This window comes from Orbicella franksi, chromosome 10 (genome assembly GCF_964199315.1).
Source record: "Orbicella franksi chromosome 10, jaOrbFran1.1, whole genome shotgun sequence".
Classification (NCBI taxonomy): domain Eukaryota; kingdom Metazoa; phylum Cnidaria; class Anthozoa; order Scleractinia; family Merulinidae; genus Orbicella; species Orbicella franksi.
In genome coordinates, this window is record NC_138154.1 from 16,330,699 (window position 1) to 16,351,020 (window position 20,322).

The following is a 20,322-nucleotide window of genomic DNA, read 5'->3' on the forward strand; positions in this document are numbered from 1 at the left end:
TTGCCCTCCAGTGCGACTTGGCCCTCATGCAAAAGAAAATTCAATTGAAAACAATCAATCAGTTATAGAAACTGCCACAGCTGTAGCTACAATTTTGAGAGGACTGACGTCCAGTTTCATACTGGTGTTACTTGTCTTAACTCAATATAGCCAGAAAAACCGTACAGATGAAAAAAATGGACTTGAGATCAAGAGGTTTTGAAACAAGTCAATGACATTTTGGCATAAACAGAGACACCACTGGGCTGAGTTGTTCGAGCCCAAAAATCAATACTTACTAACAGTAGTTAACCTGGATATTGGAGCTAATCATCCTTCTAAAACCACAGCCCTGGAGCATACATGTTATGAAACAGAGAGATGAGTTCCCAGAAACGACTGTTGCTTTTTTGTTTGCAAGATTAATGTTCATTTTATCATCTCTGTAAAAGGAAAAAATGGAGTATACCTTGTAAGGAAGTAGCATAAAAGCATTTAAAATTCTACGTCATAGACCAGTTTCATTTTCATGGTTACGTTTTATGGTTCGGGTTGTCTTAAAAAGTCGTTAGCAGCTGTTTTACACGTTTTTGTCATTGATTTAGATTGCTAACCAGTCTCTAGATGATTAGAGTTAAATAGCTGTAAATAAAACTTAAAATATGAATTATACTCCATATGGGATATTGTGATCGCCTACTTTGCCATTAATGAAATTTCATTAACTGCAAATATATTCCGCGGCTTTATTTTATTATTTTGATTGGCTACTTTGCCGTTAACGAAATTTCAATAACTAGGAAATATTCCCTCTGTATATTACATTGGGTGGCTACTTCGCTGTTAATGAAATTTCATTAACTGCGAAATATTCTCTCTGTGCAATGTGCTGGGTGACTACTTCGTCATAAATGAAATTTCAATAACTGCGAAATATTGTCTATATCACATACTGGGTGACTTCTTTGCTGTTAATGAAGTTTCAATAACTGCGAAATATTCTGTCTATATCATATACTGGGTGACTAGTTCACTGTTAATGAAATTTCAATAACTGCGAAATATTGTCTATATCACATACTGGGTGACTTCTTCGCTGTTAATGAAGTTTCAATAACTGCGAAATATTCTGTCTATACCATATACTGGGTGACTAGTTCACTGTTAATGAAATTTCAATAACTGCGAAATATTCTGTCTCTATCATATATTCCATGACTACTTTGCCATTAATGAAATTTCAATAACTGCGAAATATTCTCCCTGCACAATATATTGGGTGACTACTTTGCCGTTAACGAAATTTCAACAACTGCAAAATATGCTGTCTATATAATATACTGGGTGACTAGTTCACCATTAATGAAATTTCATTAACTGCGAAATATTCTGTCTATATCATATAAACACGACTATCACAATGGCAGACACCGCAAGAGTCCTGGATTGAGTTACGTGAAAACGAGGTCAGAAAGGCCAAAAGATTTAATCGTCTCTTTTTGTATACAATGGCAATTACTTTATTATTTCTTACAGAAAATAATACACCTAGCGCTTCTCCTCATGGAAGAAAACATCAGGAATTAAAAATCTCGGAGCTCAAATTTTGGCTCAAATGATCTGGAGACACGGGAAAAGGATTAAAGACAAAAGCAGAGCTGGTGAAGTGAGTGTATGAGTACATACGAACAGGCAAAGACAAACAGGTCGTGGGTCTAGATCCTCACAAAATCTACAGCCCTAGAAAGGAAAAGCAAGGTACAAGATCTGAGCCCGACACTGAAATCAATGAATTGGTACAGTTTCCTAGCTCTAGATAGGGAACATCACTGGAAAAGATGCCTATGTTTACGCGGCTCCAGATGAATCGCCATGTTTTGAAGTCTGGAAAAGTGATCACCAATGTAGATCATCACACCATTCCAACCTGATTAGTAAAGGCCAGGCATTTCTTAGAAGACAAATACCTGGAAGATATTGAATGTCTGAGTGATTCCAGATACTTTTTCTTTAAAAGGAAGTGTTGCCATAGTTTCAGAAAAAGCGACCCTCATAATCTGCAATTTTCCCTATGTATGTTGTCTGGAGAAGTGGTGAGTGCTTCTTGTTCGTGTGTGGCAGGAAAAGTTGGATTTTGCGACCACGTATTGCTGCTGATGTTTAAGATGTGCAAGTATACTTTATTTTCTTCTTCTACTACTAAAGATCTAAGTGAGGAACAGGATCAACAGTCCTCCATAGCTTGTACTTCTCAACTCCAGTGGCACAAAAAGGTGGGGGAAGAACATTGCCCCTCAACCAGTAATGGCAGTAGAAGTGAGAAAAATAAAGGATGCTGAATCCACTTCATGGTCTGGTATCAAACTGCTTGTGTATGATGCAAGAATGAAAAATACGCATAATCTGGCTACTGAGCAAATTCTCAAGGAGCAGCTGAGAAAAATTGATCCCAATAAGGGCCTATGAAAGGCTAATGAACAGACTGACCAGGCAGGTGCTTGACATGTGGAAACAAAGTTTGGCAAATTTCAAGTTGGCAGTTTCTTGTCATGTCAAGTTGCTCTAACAGAATCACACTTTGAGGCCACTGCATCTGTTAGCTGCATTTCAAGAGTTGATCAAGTAAATAACAATGCTGTAATTATCCAAGGTTTCCTCTAAGCATAGTTGGTAGAGACTGGTTAGGAAACTCGGCAAACTTCAAAGAGATATGTCTTTGTTTACGATTTTCAACGTCACATGACATTGACCCTGCACACAATATTTCAAGATGGCGTCCGGTTTCTAAGTTTATATAGCATGTGATGAACGCTCAATGATCTATTGTAGTCTTACCGCAGTATTACGTAGTTCCGTTCTAATCAAAGGAACAATTCAGCCTTATAGTTTCTGTACGTGCACGTAGCTATTAGATTTGCCAGTTGTATCCTCGCTTTCACCACGAACGCAAGTCACCTAAGTTGAAGAAGTTAAAAGTGACTGCCTAGTGAAGCCAAAGCAGTCTACCTTTAGAGGCAAGCGTAGGACTGATATGTAAGTGTTGTCTTTACCTTTTAATAGTTAGTTTCCACGGAATTCTCAGTTAGTTTTCTTATCGATCGTATCTTATTAGTTATTGCAATTCCGTATATAGACTTGCTGTTTTCTACTGCCCTGCAGTCATAAGGTTTAGGTTAGTTTCTAGTTTCGTCGCAGTTTAGTGTAAGTTAAGTACATAAGTATCACGTGGACCTCAATGCTCGCAAGAAGAACTGTTTCTTTAGTAGCTTATGCTTTATTTTTAATCAAATTTCAGTTTACGGCTAAACAACGATTATCGCAATTGGTGCCAAGGAAATAAATCAATTTGTCCTACACATCAGCGTGCTTTATTTCGTCAGCCCGTAAAGTAGTCCTATCTTTAAAAGTCGTCTTCACCGGCTCACGACACCTCTAGTTCGCTTGAGAGTCGCCGGCCGCTACAGTAAAATATCAACGTTGCCTCTTAAGTGTTTTGGATTGTCAATGAACTACTAAAGTGTCGTTTGCAATGAGTTCCAAATCAACTGAGAAAGAAGAAATTGAAACAAACGAAGACGAACCTGTCGAAGAAAAAACCAAACTCAAAGGAATGTCAAGAACTCGAGGGCGTGGCGTCCGGCGAGATCAAAGATTCACGCCAAAGAAAACCCACTGAAAAGGTACACGAATATAAGAAGGATTTACTTGATTCAAAACAAAAGGCATGCAGCTCCAAATTGCGAAAGGAACTGGACAAAATTAAGGAACTTTTGGATTGCGATCAACCTCCGTGGGTTTCCTTGCAGCTCGCACGCGATAACATTGACAAAATAAAAGAATTCAATGACGCTCATCACGAATTTCACGAATTCCTCAACTCAGAAGAAGAAAGGGAATCCTCGTATCGTTGGTTCGATCTTCAGGATAGAGTGTTCATGGAAATGAGAACTAAACTTGTCGACAAAATCTATTCAGAAGAGAAGGAGATCGAGAAACCAAAACCAAAATCCGTGCTGTCTGGCGAGACCAGATCTAGAAGCTCTAAGAAATCTAACACCTCTGGGGTCTCGGCTCGGTCACGTAGTATCGAAGCAGCGGCACGAAAGGCAAGACTCGAGGTCGAAAGGCAGTTTCTAGACCAAGAACACGAAATAAGAAGGTTGCAATTGCTAAAGGAGATTTCTGTGGCCGAGGCAGAAGTGAATGCAATGAGAAGGATCTTAAACGAAGACTATGACCTCGAAACCGACAGTCACGCTGACCAGAAACCGCAGATTGGCCATGTCAAAGTGATCAACAGCAAAGATAAGACAAGTGGTGACAATGATGAGCTCAAATTAACCGATGATCAAAATCAGAAATCGCCAATTAACACCGTTCAAGAGGATAACCACAAAGATAACAAGAATGATGTCAAATTCACTTATCAAGAAAACGGAAAACAAATCAAGATGAACCCTTATTCTCCGCCATTTATACCGAAATTAGACCCTTCACAAATGGAGCCCTCGTACTCGGCAGAAGTGAAACCAAACTTAAAGGTCGAAAACGGACAGAACCAAGAGTCAAGTAGTCTAAATGAAAGCGCGATTAAAGAACTAATTAAATTGCAAAAAAAACAAACGGAACTTAGCGCCGCGATTGCAAAGCAGCAACAAATCAGTTCTTTGCCGGTACAGGAACCGCCTACTTTCAGCGGAAACTCTATGGACTATCCTGCTTTCATACAAGCCTTCGAGACAATCATCGAGAGTAAAGTAGAAGCGAGTAGAGATAGATTATTCTTCCTCAGCAAGTACACGACCGGAAAGGCTAATGACGTGATCAAAGGCTTCGTAGCGATGAATACAGGCGATGGCTATGAGCAAGCAAAGAAGTTGTTAGCTCAAAGATTTGGAGAACCCTATCATGTCGCTGAAAGCTTAGAGTCTCGATTACGCGCGTGGCCAAGGGTTCGCGATGGAGACAGCACGGGAATTCAAGAACTTTCCGACTTCCTGATCCGTTGCAGAGAGGCTATGAAGTCTATGCAGTATATGGGCAAGCTAAACTCAACAGAAACGCTCATCCAAATCAGCGCAAAACTTCCGTCTTATTGCGGTGTCAAGTGGTGCCGCTACGCACGCGATCGGAGAGAAAAAACAAAGGACGTCGTCTCTTTCAGTGACCTCATGGAATTTGTAAAGTTGGAGGCTGAATTAGCAACTGATCCCGTCTTCTCTCCCAACGCCTTAAAGCGAGAGCGAAATAAGGAGTCATGTGACACGAGTACTACGCCACGTGACAACAGAGGTCGCAACACAAGACGTTTTCCCTCAGCGAACAGCCTGGTAACTTCTACAAGGTCAGAGGCGAATAAGAATAAATCAAAACGATCGCAAGGACGCTGCCCTTCGTGCCAAGGAAATCACTACCTGGATGATTGCCCAGAGTTTATGAAGCGAAGCCTACCAGATCGCATGGACTTCATAAGGAAGAACGGCCTTTGCTTCGGTTGCCTTAACGGTGGACACCTCTCAAGGGCTTGTGCGACAAGACTGAAGTGTGGAGTGTGTGGAAAGTCCCATCCTTCATCCTTGCATGACGATTCAAGGAACAAAGAAGAATCTCCGAAGAAGTATGACGGTGGCAGCGAAGCCACAACCCCGGAAGCAGTCAGCAATTGTTCCAACACCCCAGACGGCAACCTGACTAATTCCATGATTCTCCCCGTGTGGCTTCATCACAAGGACCGCCCACAGTCCGAAGTGTTGGTGTATGCGCTCCTGGACAACGCTAGTGATACTACGTTTGTTAAATCCTCCGTATTAAAGAAGCTCGGCGTTGAAGGTCCAGAGATCAACCTGAAGCTTTACACAATGCATGGAAAGGCTGAGATACCTGTCCAGAAAGTAAATAGCTTATTGGTCGAGAGATACGACAAAAGAGTGCAAGTGGAGCTCCCGAAGGTGTACTCGCGTGATGCAATTCCCTCCAGGAGAAACCAGATTCCTCGACCCGGGACAGCAAACAAGTGGCCACATCTGCAAAGAATTCAAGACAAGATCCCACCTTATCAAGAAAGGGTAGAAGTGGGCCTTCTCATTGGCTGTAACTGCCCTCGAGCACTCAAGCCACGAGAGGTGATAACACGAAAGGCGGATGATCCATACGCCATCAGAACCCTGCTGGGATGGGGAATTATCGGACCAGTTACGCCAGTTAAAGACACGCAAGATGGAGTTGAAGAGAACGAAGTCACCTGTAACCGGATTATCACTCAAGAAGTTGGAGATCCCGAAAGTCTTCACAGCAAGTTTGCAGTTAGTTCTCAAGCCAAGGAAATCTTGAACCCCTTCCAAGTAAAGGAAATGCTTGAACTAGACTTCTCTGAAAGAAACACGGACGGGCAAGCACTTTCCCAAGAAGATCGGAGATTTCTGAAGATCATCACTGAAGGCATATATCATCGAGAAGATGGACATTACGAAATGCCCCTACCTCTAAAGGATCGGAACTTGAGGTTGCCAAACAATAGAGAGATGGCTCTCCGTCGGCTAAAGAACCTAAAGAGAAGATTGGCGTCCGATAAGAAGTATAGTAACGATTACGTCAACTTCATGAACACGGTCATTGAAAATGGTTATGCCGAAGAAGTCCCAGCACTAAATGAAGAAGAAGGCAACCAGCAAGTATGGTACATTCCACATCATGGGGTATATCACCTTAAGAAGCCTAACAAGATACGAGTTGTCTTTGATTGCTCCGCTGAGTTTCAAGGGGACTCTTTAAACAAGCACCTCCTACAAGGACCGGACATGACCAACAATCTAACAGGCGTCCTGTGCAGATTTCGAAAGGAGAACATTGCTTTCATGTGTGATGTCGAAGGGATGTTCCACCAGGTGAAGGTTAACGAAGAATGCAGAAACCTGTTACGCTTTCTCTGGTGGGAAAATGGCGACACCTCCAAAGAACCCAAAGAGTATCGGATGACAGTACATCTGTTTGGAGCCACATCCTCACCAGGTTGCTCAAATTTCGCCTTGAAGTCCACTGCCAACGACAATGAGAAGGAAATTGGTTCCGCGGCAGCTGACTTTGTCCGGGATGACTTCTACGTAGACGACGGTCTTAAGTCCGTACCATCCGTAGGCGAAGCCGTGAAGCTCATCAAAGATGTTAAAGAGATGTGCAAGAGAGGGGGCTTCAACTTACACAAGTTCGTTTCCTCAAACCTTAAGAAGCTTGATCCATTCATAGACGAGCACGGCATCATGCGCGTTGGTGGTCGCATAAGACGGGCAAACCTGACAGATGAAGTTAAATTTCCAGCCCTACTACCAAGAAACAGCCACATCACCAAGCTCGTAATCAACTACTTCCATGAGAGGTGTTTGCACCAAGGCAGAACAACCACCCTCAACGAGCTAAGATCCAGTGGTTACTGGGTAGTCGGTGGCAGTTTGTCAGTATCCCATTGTATCCACAACTGCGTGAAATGCCGCAAGATGCGTGGGTCCACCCAGTCCCAGAAAATGTCAGACCTGCCGGAAGACAGGCTCGAACCAGCACCGCCGTTCACCTATTGTGCTGTAGACTTCTTTGGTCCCTGGATCATTAAAGAAAAAAGAAAAGAATTGAAGAGATACGGTGCGCTCTTCACCTGTATGGTATCAAGAGCCATACACATTGAAGTCGCCCACAGCCTCGACACAGATTCTTTCATTAACGCGCTTCGTCGTTTCATCTGCCGTCGAGGTCCTATCCGTCAGCTTAGATGTGACCAAGGCACCAACTTTGTAGGCGCCTGTAATGAGCTCAAAGAAGCCCTGAGTGAGCTGGACCACTCTAAGATCAGCACGGAGATGTTACAACAGAATTGTGATTACTTCAGCTTCAAGATGAACGTTCCGTCAGCTAGCCACATGGGCGGCGTATGGGAACGGCAGATTAGAAGTGTTCGCAACGTATTGGCTGCGCTGCTGAGTAACAATGCAAGTCAACTTGATGACGAATCTCTTCACACATTTATGTGTGAAGCCGAATCAATCATCAACAGCCGACCACTATCAGTAGACGGGCTACAGGACCCAGACGCACCCAGGCCCCTCACTCCGAACCACCTTCTCACCATGAAATCGAAGATAGTGCTTCCTCCTCCAGGGAATTTTCAAGATGCCGATAAGTACTCGCGAAAACAGTGGCGACGAGTCAACATCTGTCGAACGAGTTTTGGTCCCGCTGGCGGAAGGAATTCTTACAGTCCTTGCAGCTACGGCAGAAATGGTTGAAACCACAGCAAGATCTCAACGTCGATGACATTGTGCTGATCAAAGATGATTCCCTCGCGCGAAACCACTGGGAGCTTGGAAGAGTTACAAGAACTTATCCCGACAAGGATGGTCGTGTGCGCAGGGTGCAGGTAACCCTTGCTGACCCATCTATCGACGCAAAGGGGGTGCGTGTCCATCCACCGCGTTTCCTGGAGAGGCCCATACACAAGCTGGTTTTCCTGATGAGCTGGAGTGACGCTGTAGAGGAGAGACCGGGAGAACTCCCCACCGAGAAGCCATGAACACTATCTATGAACTCTAGATAAGTTTAGATAGTTGAATATTAATTTCTTAGTTTTAAGTCAAGAAGTGAAATCTATTAATGAACAAATTTCAGGGGAGCCATGTGATGAACACTCAATGATCTATTGTAGTCTTACCGCAGTATTACGTAGTTCCGTTCTAATCAAAGGAACAATTCAGCCTTATAGTTTCTGTACGTGCACGTAGCTATTAGATTTGCCAGTTGTATCCTCACTTTCACCACAAACGCAAGTCACCTAAGTTGAAGAAGTTAAAAGTGACTGCCTAGTGAAGCCAAAGCAGTCTACCTTTAGAGGCAAGCGTAGGACTGATATGTAAGTGTTGTCTTTACCTTTTAATAGTTAGTTTCCACGGAATTCTCAGTTAGTTTTCTTATCGATTGTATCTTATTAGTTATTGCAATTCCGTATATAGACTTGCTGTTTTCTACTGCCCTGCAGTCATAAGGTTTAGGTTAGTTTCTAGTTTCGTCGCAGTTTAGTGTAAGTTAAGTACATAAGTATCACGTGGACCTCAATGCTCGCAAGAAGAACTGTTTCTTTAGTAGCTTATGCTTTATTTTTAATCAAATTTCAGTTTACGGCTAAACAACGATTATCGCAATTGGTGCCAAGGAAATAAATCAATTTGTCCTACACATCAGTGTGCTTTATTTCGTCAGCCCGTAAAGTAGTCCTATCTTTAAAAGTCGTCTTCACCGGCTCACGACACCTCTAGTTTGCTCGAGAGTCGCCGGCCGCTACATAGCATGTCATTAGTTTAACGTGTTTTAAATCGTTTTCGGACTTGCTGAGTTACCAGATTCGAAAGAAAACTTGCTTATGAGTAGTTCTACGAGATGCCTGGCAAAAATTGTGCAGTTTGGGGCTGCGGATCGTGCTGGAGAACGAAAGGTCTTGGCATATTCAAGCTACCAGCAGCGAAAGATCCAAAGCACAAGACGTGGAGGGAAGCATGGCTTGGCGAGATTACGAAGACCTGCGAGAAAAATGCCACGTTTCAGAGGTTGATAGACAATGACGCAGTATTTACTTGCGAGAAACACTTCAAACCTTACGAGATAGATACATGTAAGTAGCCGTACGCGTATAAAAAAAGTATGCAAACTTCAGCTTACATAGTTTGGTCCTATGCGAAACGTTTGAAATTCTTGTGTAGTGATTTCTGTTGTTGCGAGCTGTGGTATTTGGAGATTCTGTCTCGTAGCCTCTAGTTGACAACCCCTCGATCACTAGCAATTAAACATCTATGAAAAGCAGTCTCTCTTTCATCAACTGTGCAAACTTCAGGAGTCTTGAAATCAATGTCATGCTGTCCCTGTTGATTTTGTGAACTGCACGACTGTTTTGCCATTTATTTTGTGGAGTCCTTGCCATTAATTTCAAGTGAGATTTTGATTATTCTTTCCTTTAACTTCTTTCAGTTGAATCTGTGAAGATGACCAAAAAGAAATTTAAGTTTGGGGCGCTTCCTATGGAAAACATGCCCAAGAAAAGCCACAAGACTCCTAAACCTCCTTCACAACCAGCCAGAGTAATCATGAAAGATGTTCCTACTTCAATCGACAACAGGAAATATTACACAGGGCTTAAAGATGTGTGCAAAAGGATCAAGGCTTTGAAAACCACCAGTGAGTGGGTAGTGGAAGAACGCAGTGACAGAGTTATTTTACAAAAGATGAAGGATTGTTTTCAGCTGCCAGAATTTAAACTGATCATTGATGACAGTCTTGGATACACTATTGCAGTTTATGGATGGTTCTTACCAGACAATCATGAACTCTATACAACTAGTCTAAGGTCTATGAACAATGTGACGGTCTCTGATCTAATAAGAGATATAGAATGTCAACTTATTTGTCCTGGAGTGAACCCCAAAGAATTAACTGGACAGGAAATTCCACATGTCATTCCAAAGATTGTGGATCCCTTGTACAGTGGTGATGAAGATGGCCTTGACATGTTCCCAAAGAAACAATTCTGGTGGCCTTCTGATTGTAGTTTACTCTGCAGCCCAACATCACAGCTCTGCACAGCTTGTGTGGAATATTCACATGCTAGTGACCTCAAAGCAAGAGCAAAGCAAAGGAGGTTTTCAGAACCAGCACACATCAAAGCACCTGTGGCAAGTACAGCACCTGAAAGACTCAAGCTCACATTGCAGATGCAATGGCTGAAATGTTCTGAGCTAGAGCACCAGCTAGAGGAAATGAAGCAAGGGATTTCAAAATCTTCAGTCCTGGTAGATCACAAGCTAAGTAATGATCTAACTTCAATAATTGGTGACTGTAGTTCACGTATGACACCATTCATGAATCTGTTTTGGCAGCAGCAAAAAAAATTGTTAAAAAGCAGTGCAACTAGTATCCGATATCATCCCACGATTATAAAATTCTGTTTATCACTGGCTGCAAAGTCTCCATGTTATGAAGAAATAAGAAACAGTAAAGTTCTTGTGCTGCCAAGTCAGCAACGACTGAGAGATTATAGAAATGCTATCCGGCCCCAAAGAGGGTTCAAAGACGAGGTCATCAAGGTGTTGCAGTCTGAAACAGAGTCCTACTTTGATGTACAGAGATATGTGGTCCTATTATTTGACGAGATGAAGATCATGGCAAACCTAGTTTTAGATAAAGTGACTGGAGAACTTATTGGATTCACTGATCTAGGTGACCCAGACTTGAATTTTGGATCTCTGGAGAAAGTTGACGAGGTTGCCTCACATGCTCTAGCATTCCTGGTGCGTGGGGTGTGCACAGAGCTCAAGTTCTGCTTGGCTCATTTTGCAACCACAGGTGTCACTGCAGCCCAATTGATGCTCCTTTTCTGGGAAACAGTTGCCATTCTTGAGACCACCTGCAATCTGTGGGTCATTGCAGCCACCTCCGATGGTGCATCTCCAAACAGAAGATTCTACCACCTGCACAAGCCACTGGATGGAGGTGCAGACACTGATGTACGCTACCGCACCATCAATCTATTCGCGCCCCATCAGTTCCTGCATTTCTTTTCTGATGCCCCACATTTGGTAAAGACAACCACAAACTGTTTGTCACACTAAGGATCTGGTTATATAGCAAAAACAATTCCTGCCAAAGGAAAAGGAACTTTATAGACTTGCCCAAATGGCAATTATTGAAATTATTATTACAGCTGTGTAGCTTGTCACACAGGGCAGGAAAAATATTTTGAAATTCAGTTGCCCAGTGGGCCAGTACATTTCAGTTTTCAGTTGCTGTCACCAAAATATTACTTACCCAATACGTGTGCAATGTTTGTTAATTATCAACTAACAAGCCTACTGAGGCTATTTCACTTGCCCACCAGACCAACAAACTTCCATTTTCACTTGCCCAACAGCAAAATTTACAATCAAACCTGGGATTTTTCCTGCCCTAGTCACAGTAGTGTTACGTAATAAGGCAGTTGACAAAATGAAATATTGTCTGAAAGTTTACATACTGGGATTTTACATTTAGCAATACCGTAGTTTCTCGGTTATAAGGCGCACTCGGCTATAAGACGCACCCCAAACTTGGCAACTTAATCATGCAAAGTTCCCAAACTGAAAATTATGTGAAAATACTCGGTTATAAGACGCACCAAGAAATGAAGAGTTCATAAAGATAAAATTTTATTCTCTTGGCACAATTAGCACGCGAACTCTCTGTAAACGTGAACAAATGTCAACAAAAGTGAAAAAGTCACACATTTAATGATATACATGAAAACAAAAGCTAAAAGTTCGCACCTCTAATGATAAACTTGAGTGTAAACAAACAACGCATACACGTTAATTTCAGCTTTCCTGCTCAGGAAACATATTTCGTTTTTTATAAAGATTCTAATAAATATTCAACGATCCGAGTTGGTATTATAAAAACATCACCAAGCCGAACTTAAACACAGTTGCAAAACTTACTGATACGTTCTCATCGTAAACAGTCAAATCTCAATCGTAAATATGCCAAGCTCTCACCGTCATTCGTATGACCTCAACTTCAAGTTGAAAATCGTTGCAGAGGCCAAGGCGGTAAACAACAACCGTGAAATCGCTTGTGAATACGGCATTTCAGAATCCATGGTTAGGAAATGGTATAACCAACAACACGTTTTGTTTTCCGGCGAGCTGCGGATGACAGCAAAGCGTGCATCTATGGGACGCTTCCGACCGAAGTATGCTTAGATGGATCAGCAATTAGCCGACTGGTTCAGCGATCAGCGAAGTCAAGGTAAGCATTGTTGAGTTTATTTTTCCATTTCCAGTAATCTGGAGTAATGTGCTTGTCACTGATGATCCATAAATCTGTTTATGTTCATTGTATTTGATCAAGGAACTGACATTTTATTTTAATTGTTGTTGCAGGTCTGTCAGTTAGCGGCATGATGCTTCGACTCAAGGCAAAAGAACTCAGCACCGACCCTGAATTTAAAGCATCCGATGGCTGGTACACGAACTGGAAACGTCGCCACTCCATCTCCATGAGAGTGAAGACCACTCTTGCTCAACGACTCCCGGCCGACATGGAAGACAAGGTCATCCAATTTCATCGATTCATCCTGAGATCTCGCCAGCGTTGGGGGTATGATTTAAGTCGTATCCTCAATATGGACGAAACGCCAATGCGGTTTGAGCTGCCAGCCACCAGAACCTTGGAGTTCACCGGGAATAGAACAGTTCCAGTGTTGTCATGCGGTGCCAACAAGCAGAGTTTCACAGTTGCACTAACGGTGAAAGCGAACGGCGAGAAACTTCCGCCGAAGGTCATATTCAAAGGAGTTCGACAGCTGAAAATCAACATGCCACCAAGGATGCAGATCTCCGTTCACAAGAAGGGCTGGATGGACGAAGAAGGTAAGCTAAAACACTGTTTATTCTGAGCAGCATCTTTTCGACAAGTGAGCGAGACGAGTACACTTCTTGTTTCTCAGAAACGAGATTTGAATTTCATTGTTGACGTATGGTGTTACCTAGCATGTGCTGTTTAGCACGTACGCGCGTATGCAAATTTCAGTTTGTTAGCTTTTCTCGTGCAGTTGTTTAACACAATGCGGCCTTGATAATAAAGCTTTCTAGCATTCTAAGACTGTATTTCTTATTAATTTCTAGGAGTAATGGAGTGGGTTCGACGCAATCTTCGGTACACCCCAGACCAAAGAGCTCTCCTCGTGTGGGATTCATTCCGAGGGCATTTGACAAACGCCGTGAAAGATCTTCTGGCGAGGCGAAACGTAGAAGTCGCAGTTATTCCTGGTGGACTTACGCCCGTGTTGCAGCCCCTGGACAAGTGTATCAACAAACCTTTTAAGACCAAGGTGCGATCCCAATACCAGACTTGGATGGTGAACGGTCCGTTCACTTACACTCCGTCGGGGAAGAAGCGTGCGCCGAGCAAAGAACTGGTTTTGCAGTGGATCCAAAAGGCATGGCAAGAGATACCCGCTGATTTGATCGCGAACTCATTCAAGTGCTGTGGAATATCAAATGCTCTGGACGGCACCGAGGACGAAGCTGTGTGGGACAAAGAAGAAGCTGGAGACGAGGAAGCAGATGATGAACTGGAGAACAAGTTTGACACGGATAGCGAGGAGGAAGACTAGACATCAATAAATTTCAAAACAACAACAACGGCTCTTTTCAGAGCCACCCGGTTCTTTTCAGAACCACCAAATCTTAAAAAAGTCAATGACCAATGTTTAGTGTCTTTTATTTGTCTAGTGTTAACTGTAAGTTCCGGTAAAATTGCTGTCGTTAGATTTTTTGTGCGAAAATATTCGGCTATAAGGCGCACCCCAATTTTGGCAAAAACTTCCCAAGAAAAAACAGATTTTCCTCGAAAAAACCGTGCGTCTTATAACCGAGAAACTACGGTACTTTAGGTTTGGTTTTGAAGTCATGTAAGCAGAAGCCAATCAGGTCCGGTTCAGTTCAAAACTGTCTTGTTCCTTGTAAACATAAAATCAATGAAGTGAAGTGAACTTCACTTTGTTTCCAGGTATCTATTCTCAAAGGTTGAAGTAAATAGCAAGGTACATGCATCTACATCTGGGTTCAAGATTCAAGATTCAAGATATTAATATCAACTGTAACTATCAAATACATGTGCCCAACTAGGGGTGTGACCCAACAGACTCTAGATCGGGCTAAGAAAACTCGACCATTTGAGCGTCAAATATTATTACTTCAGTGTATACTGTTAATAAATAATGTGTATAAAAATCAGAAATATCCTTATAATTTAACAGTAAACAATCCTAATATACTACCCTAGTTATGCCTCTCTTGAGCTTGCTTGAGCTCGCAACCTCTTTGGATTTCTTTACGTAGAGCCTTACCTTTAGATTGCTTTGCTTTAATTTTAAAGTCTTGTATGATGTCCTTGGCTAAAGAGAACGAGCGAACCCTAAGGTACAAATTTACAATACTGTGTAGGACATCTTTACTAACATTCTTAGTGGGAACCAGTTCAGCATCTGAAACCATAGTTTGGTAGTTCGATACCACATCACTATCAGACTGACTTCTGAGCTATTCCAGCAATGTCCACTCGTTGCAAACCACCAGCAACTTTCAAAGTTGACTGTCTGAAATAATGTTCGGTCCTAGAAAATATGAATTGTGCAGACTCTGTTATAGGCCAGAGACCACTGCAGTCCAAACTGGAAACCAGCCTTTGTGAAGCAGAGCCATACTCCAATTTCCCAGCTTTGAGGATAGCCATTGCCTGCTGGCTTTCATTTGAAAACTTTCTTCCACAATTTTAGTGAAGATTGTGCAATACATACCCACCCAAATACTGCAGCCCAGCCTTCTCTTTCTCTGATAAGACAGTTTTGGATGAACACTGTTGTCATGAGATGACTTCATATGCTTGCAATGTGCGAGCATACTATCAGCCACTTTAATTACTAGCAATGTAGCTGCATTTCGGGATAACCCTCTAAAAAAGCTTTTAGATTTCAGTGGAATCTGGGCATAATATTTCTCATAAAACTTTTCTCTGTCTCCCTTCTTTAAGTATGCATCAAACAGTATTTTAAACACGGAAAATTCCTCAGTTTCAGTAAGCTGTCCGTCCTCATAGTGCTTGAATTCGTCCCGTAAGTCAGCGTTTTTATTCCTTTTCATTGCAGAAACATTTACCAATTACCTTGAACAGACAAACTAGAGGTTGTTTATATAGCAACCGAGCTCGCATTCCACTCCAGCCGAAACAAAAGCAGAGAATTTTTAGATTATTTGTACTTACATCACTTACTGAGCTTTCAAATTGCTTCTCCAAGTCTTCATCGCCTTCTAGGATATCCAGAATGGCTTCGAAATCTTCCCCGAAGAGGTAGAGATCATTCATACTGTCCGCCATCTTGTTTTGAGTGTGCAGGGTCAGTATCACGTGATGGGTCAGTTTAACATCAGAGAGCCACTATTGTTTTGGTCCTTTGAAGTTCGCCGAGTTTCCTAACCAGTCTCCTCTACTAACTATGCTCTAAGGGTCATTGACAGCATGGTAATTCCTGATAATTTGTCTGAGAATGACCAGAAACTTTTACAATCTTTAACTTTAGTTGAAGATGAAATCAATGAACTGGAAACTCAAACAAGGAAATGAACTGAATGCTCAAAATGGAAGGAAGATAGAAAATTCAGATTTACAGCGTCACAATATCATTTGATTTCGAAACGACAAAGAAACCACACTACATTTGCTGAGCAACTGATGAATTCCACACCAGCTTCTTCTAAATATTTAGAACATGGCAAAAAGTTTGAACCAGTTGCTCTAATGGAGTATGAGAAGTTCATGTTCAACAGGACACCTGTTAAGGTACTGCCCTGTGGACTTGTGGTATCAAAAGGATGTCCAGTTTTAGGTGCTACCCCTGATGCACAAGTAGTTGACTTTGGCTGTACTGATTACTTTGGGATAGCAGAAGTTAAATGCCCATACACCAAGTATCAGGTCACACCCCTTGATGCTTGTACAGATGCAAAGTTCTTCATGGAACAGACCAGTGTTTTGGGGTGTAAATTAAAGGAAGACCACCCCTACTATGCAACAGAATGCACATACTGCCCACATCTGGTTTACAATTCCCATTTAATGTGGTGGAACAACTCTGTCCCATATGTGAAAATTCTTAATCTTGTTGATGGCACGTTTAACATGCAATTTCCTGCAAAATATTCTCCCTGTATAATTTCTTGAGTGCCTTTGTTGCAAAATTTTATTGCTATCTATAGAGTAGAATAATCGTAAATTTTACATTTGTCAAAGTACCGCTCAACAACTACAACATTTTTGTTCGTTGAACCAAACTGAGAGTTGCTCTTCAAGGAGCATGCCAGAAGAGCCCCATCTTTTTATTATATAAACTTATACCTCTGGTGTTCTCTGAAGATGAGCTAGCTAATTCCTGAGGCCTTGGAATTCCCACCATCACTACTAAATCCGCAACTTCCAAGCAGTCCATTGCAAAGTTGCCATTGGATAGCTACAAAGTGGCAGCTTGTAAGGGTATGATGACCAAGTCACGTGACATTTGGCTGCTGAGCAAGGTTTCGTGGTCAGGGGAATGTTTTGGCTTGCGAAGTTATTATACCGCCACATGTTGCTCTATTGGTAAGAGTTGCTTTTATCTGCTTGCCTTCATTTGTGCTGATTTGACCTTATCATATTTCCGCAATTCACAGAATGTTTGATGGCGTTCCACATCCAAAACAAGGAAGCATATTCTAACACCAAGGAGGTGAATTCAGCTTTCACACAGCAGATCACTTATGCAGAAAGAGAAGCCTATGGTAGATAAGAGTAGGCTAAAATATCCTTTAAAAAAATTCCCCTTTTCCTTTTGTTTATTATAATTAGGGGAGATGATTTCAGGAAAGATTATTGCCAATTGGCAACGCTGTGTGAAACGTTTCCACAAGTGCCAGTTGTTACATGAACTGTAACAGCAAGTAAAGTGGATGACAAGGCAATTAAGGATTCCTCAACTATGAAAAATCCACTGAAAGTGAAGAGATAGGGGATCCAAACAGACCAAAGATTTCTTACAAGGTATTCCATAACGGCAGTGACATAGACTTTTTCCAAGAACTACTGAGGCCTATGGCAAGTCAATTGAAAGAAACAATTGGAAGAAATCAAATTAAATTATCTGTTGACAATAGATGCCTTTGCTTAAAATGGTGCGGGTTTGCATTCAATTTTTTTAAAAAACCACATGGAAAGGGAAAGTACTATCCCTTAGAAGCTAAAGCCTTGCCTGAAAATAGACTGTTCGCAGAGAACCATGCCCCACAGACGACTGCAATGAAGGATCAGATCCTGACGAAATTGGCCTTACCAGTGTCTAAAGTCAGAATAACATTTGCAACTGTGGCCATGGGAATGGGTGTTGGTATCCCATCCATAAGGTGCATTATTCATGTTGGTCCACCAAGTATGATCCGAGAGTATTTTCAAGAAACTAGAAGAGCAGGTCAAGATGGAAAGCCTGCAAATGCGATACTGCACTACAACAATCACAACATTGCTAACAATCAAGAAGGAATGAGTGAGGACATCAGGACATCTGTCACCTAGAGATTGCCTGCCTAAGAAAATTACTTTTGAATTGTCTTGATGCCAGTGGACCAGGTGCAAAAGTTGCAGTTCACTTTTGTTGTACCTATTGTAAATTTAAGTGCGATTGTCTAGATTGTCTCGATGATATGCAGTGAAATGCATATGGGGTTTATCTTGTGTCTTATTGAAATTTGGGTATTGATTATGATACAATGGGAATAGTCTATTTATAGAGAGCACAGTCCTTGTGAGTCAATGAGTCGGTTTTTAAATTTCAAATTGTTCTCTGTGTGTCTAAGTCTCTCCAGTATCTTTTTATAAAACCCATTCATGACATTTACAGTGGAATGGATCCGAATGTGAAGCCAGACTTTGGTTGACACTCTTGATCATGCCAACCCTCAATTCTATGCTGGATTATATGTTGCTGTCATAACATTGTTGATGTATCCTGTGTCAACTTGCACTGCTGAGGGTAGCTTCAGCAATATGAAGAGATTAAAAACTCCTTTACGAAGTACCATGACAGATGGGAGATTGAGCTCTTTAGCAATTCTGCACATTCAAAAGCACAGTGACTGATTTGACATTGATGATGCTCTATTGCCCATATGAAGGGTCTGTCTTGCCCTTTGCTTTTAAACCCCATGTTTATACCATTGTTTTACCCCCTGTTTTTGCTGTAGATTGTTGAAAACTCTAGAGATGGGTGAAATAAACAACTAACTACTGCATTTTCCCTTGCATTTCTTTACTGAAATGTCAGTCGGAAATAACGGGAATGGCACTTCAGAGACCCCAGATTTTAAATTTTCTGGGGGAGCATGCCCCCAAATCCGCACAGTTTGGAGCACCTTTGCACTCAAATTTTCTTTTTGTGGGTAGACCTTCAAAATCACGCTACGCCCCTGCATTGCAATTCTTTACTTTATACTAATGTCCCAAGCCCAGGGGAGGAAAGCACATTTCAGTGAGGCCAAATTCAAACCCCCCAAATACCTCTTTCAGTTTTATTTGTGTTCATTTGCAGTCTGCATTTCATGATTGTACAATGTATTTTGTTTTGTTAAAATAGAATTGCAAAACTCAAAAACAAAAGCAGCAAACGAATATACATTATTTGTAAAAAAAGCTGCAGCACTGCATGGATATAGTCCAATTATTGAATTTTGCATTCTGAGGCTTAAATGCCTATTAAAAGATCTTGCAAGCTAAGGGAGCATCTCCAAATTCTTATCGGCAACTTGGTTTCCGATGTCAATATCGGCATGTTCCAATTCCGATATCTTTATACATGCACTGAAATGTTTCCGTTTGAAAGTCGATTAAATTGGAAGTCAATTGGATAGTTCAAATTCTTATCGGCAATTTGGTTTCCGATGTCGATATCGGCATGTTCCGATTCCGATATCTTTTGCATGCAACTCGAGAATTTCCGTTTGAAAGTCGATGAAATCTGAAGTCAATTGGATAATCGAATGATGGGCCGAATATTCCAACACGCGGTATTTACACAATTAACTTTATCTTCGTTGTTTATAGTCTGCTCTCGTTTTGCTTGTGCGCCCGGCTAACAAAAATAATAATTATCAACGGCTGCGAACAGACTACTTCTTTGTGATTTATCTCCATTTTAAATGATACAAAATTGGATGACCTCTTGAACCATTTTCCATCATTTGTAAACTGTGATGTATCATTAACTCTAATGAACTTACCGTTGGTGAATTTGGTTCACTAGTTGTTCAACTGTAGATCATTTCGATGCAATCTCTTAACGTGGAACGCTTCTGCACTAGCTACATTGGTTGAATCACAAACGTTACTCTTCTCCACATCTTTAAGAAATAAACCACAAATGTACTCATGTCACGTGGTTTTGGCCCATGCACAGATGCAGTGGAATCTCGGTATAAGAAGGGCCAAGGGACTGGCAAAATATGTTTGCCAGTTGCTGTATGTTACAAAATTGCCTATGATCAAAACTACATGTATCTTGTTCTTGCCAGTCGCACGCTTTTGCGTGTCTTCCATAATGCATGGCTGCCCCATGTCAAGAGGAAATCCATTGAAATTGATGCTTGACATGTTTAGTTTGTCGGCGCCAGTGCAGGGTTATTGCATCAACAAAGGCAGGCTGTATGAAAATAATGTTAGCTTGTGCTGTGAATACACTATTCTTACAAGTGAAAATTG

General features: G+C 41.6%; 2 pseudogenes; one reads left to right on the plus strand and one right to left on the minus strand.

Moving 5' to 3' along the window:
• The first annotated feature begins 1,487 nt into the window (after positions 1 to 1,487).
• On the plus strand, positions 1,488 to 19,641 carry LOC145500360 (uncharacterized; annotated as a pseudogene).
• Positions 14,441 to 16,044, minus strand: LOC145500387 (uncharacterized; annotated as a pseudogene).
• Positions 19,642 to 20,322: the final 681 nt, after the last annotated feature.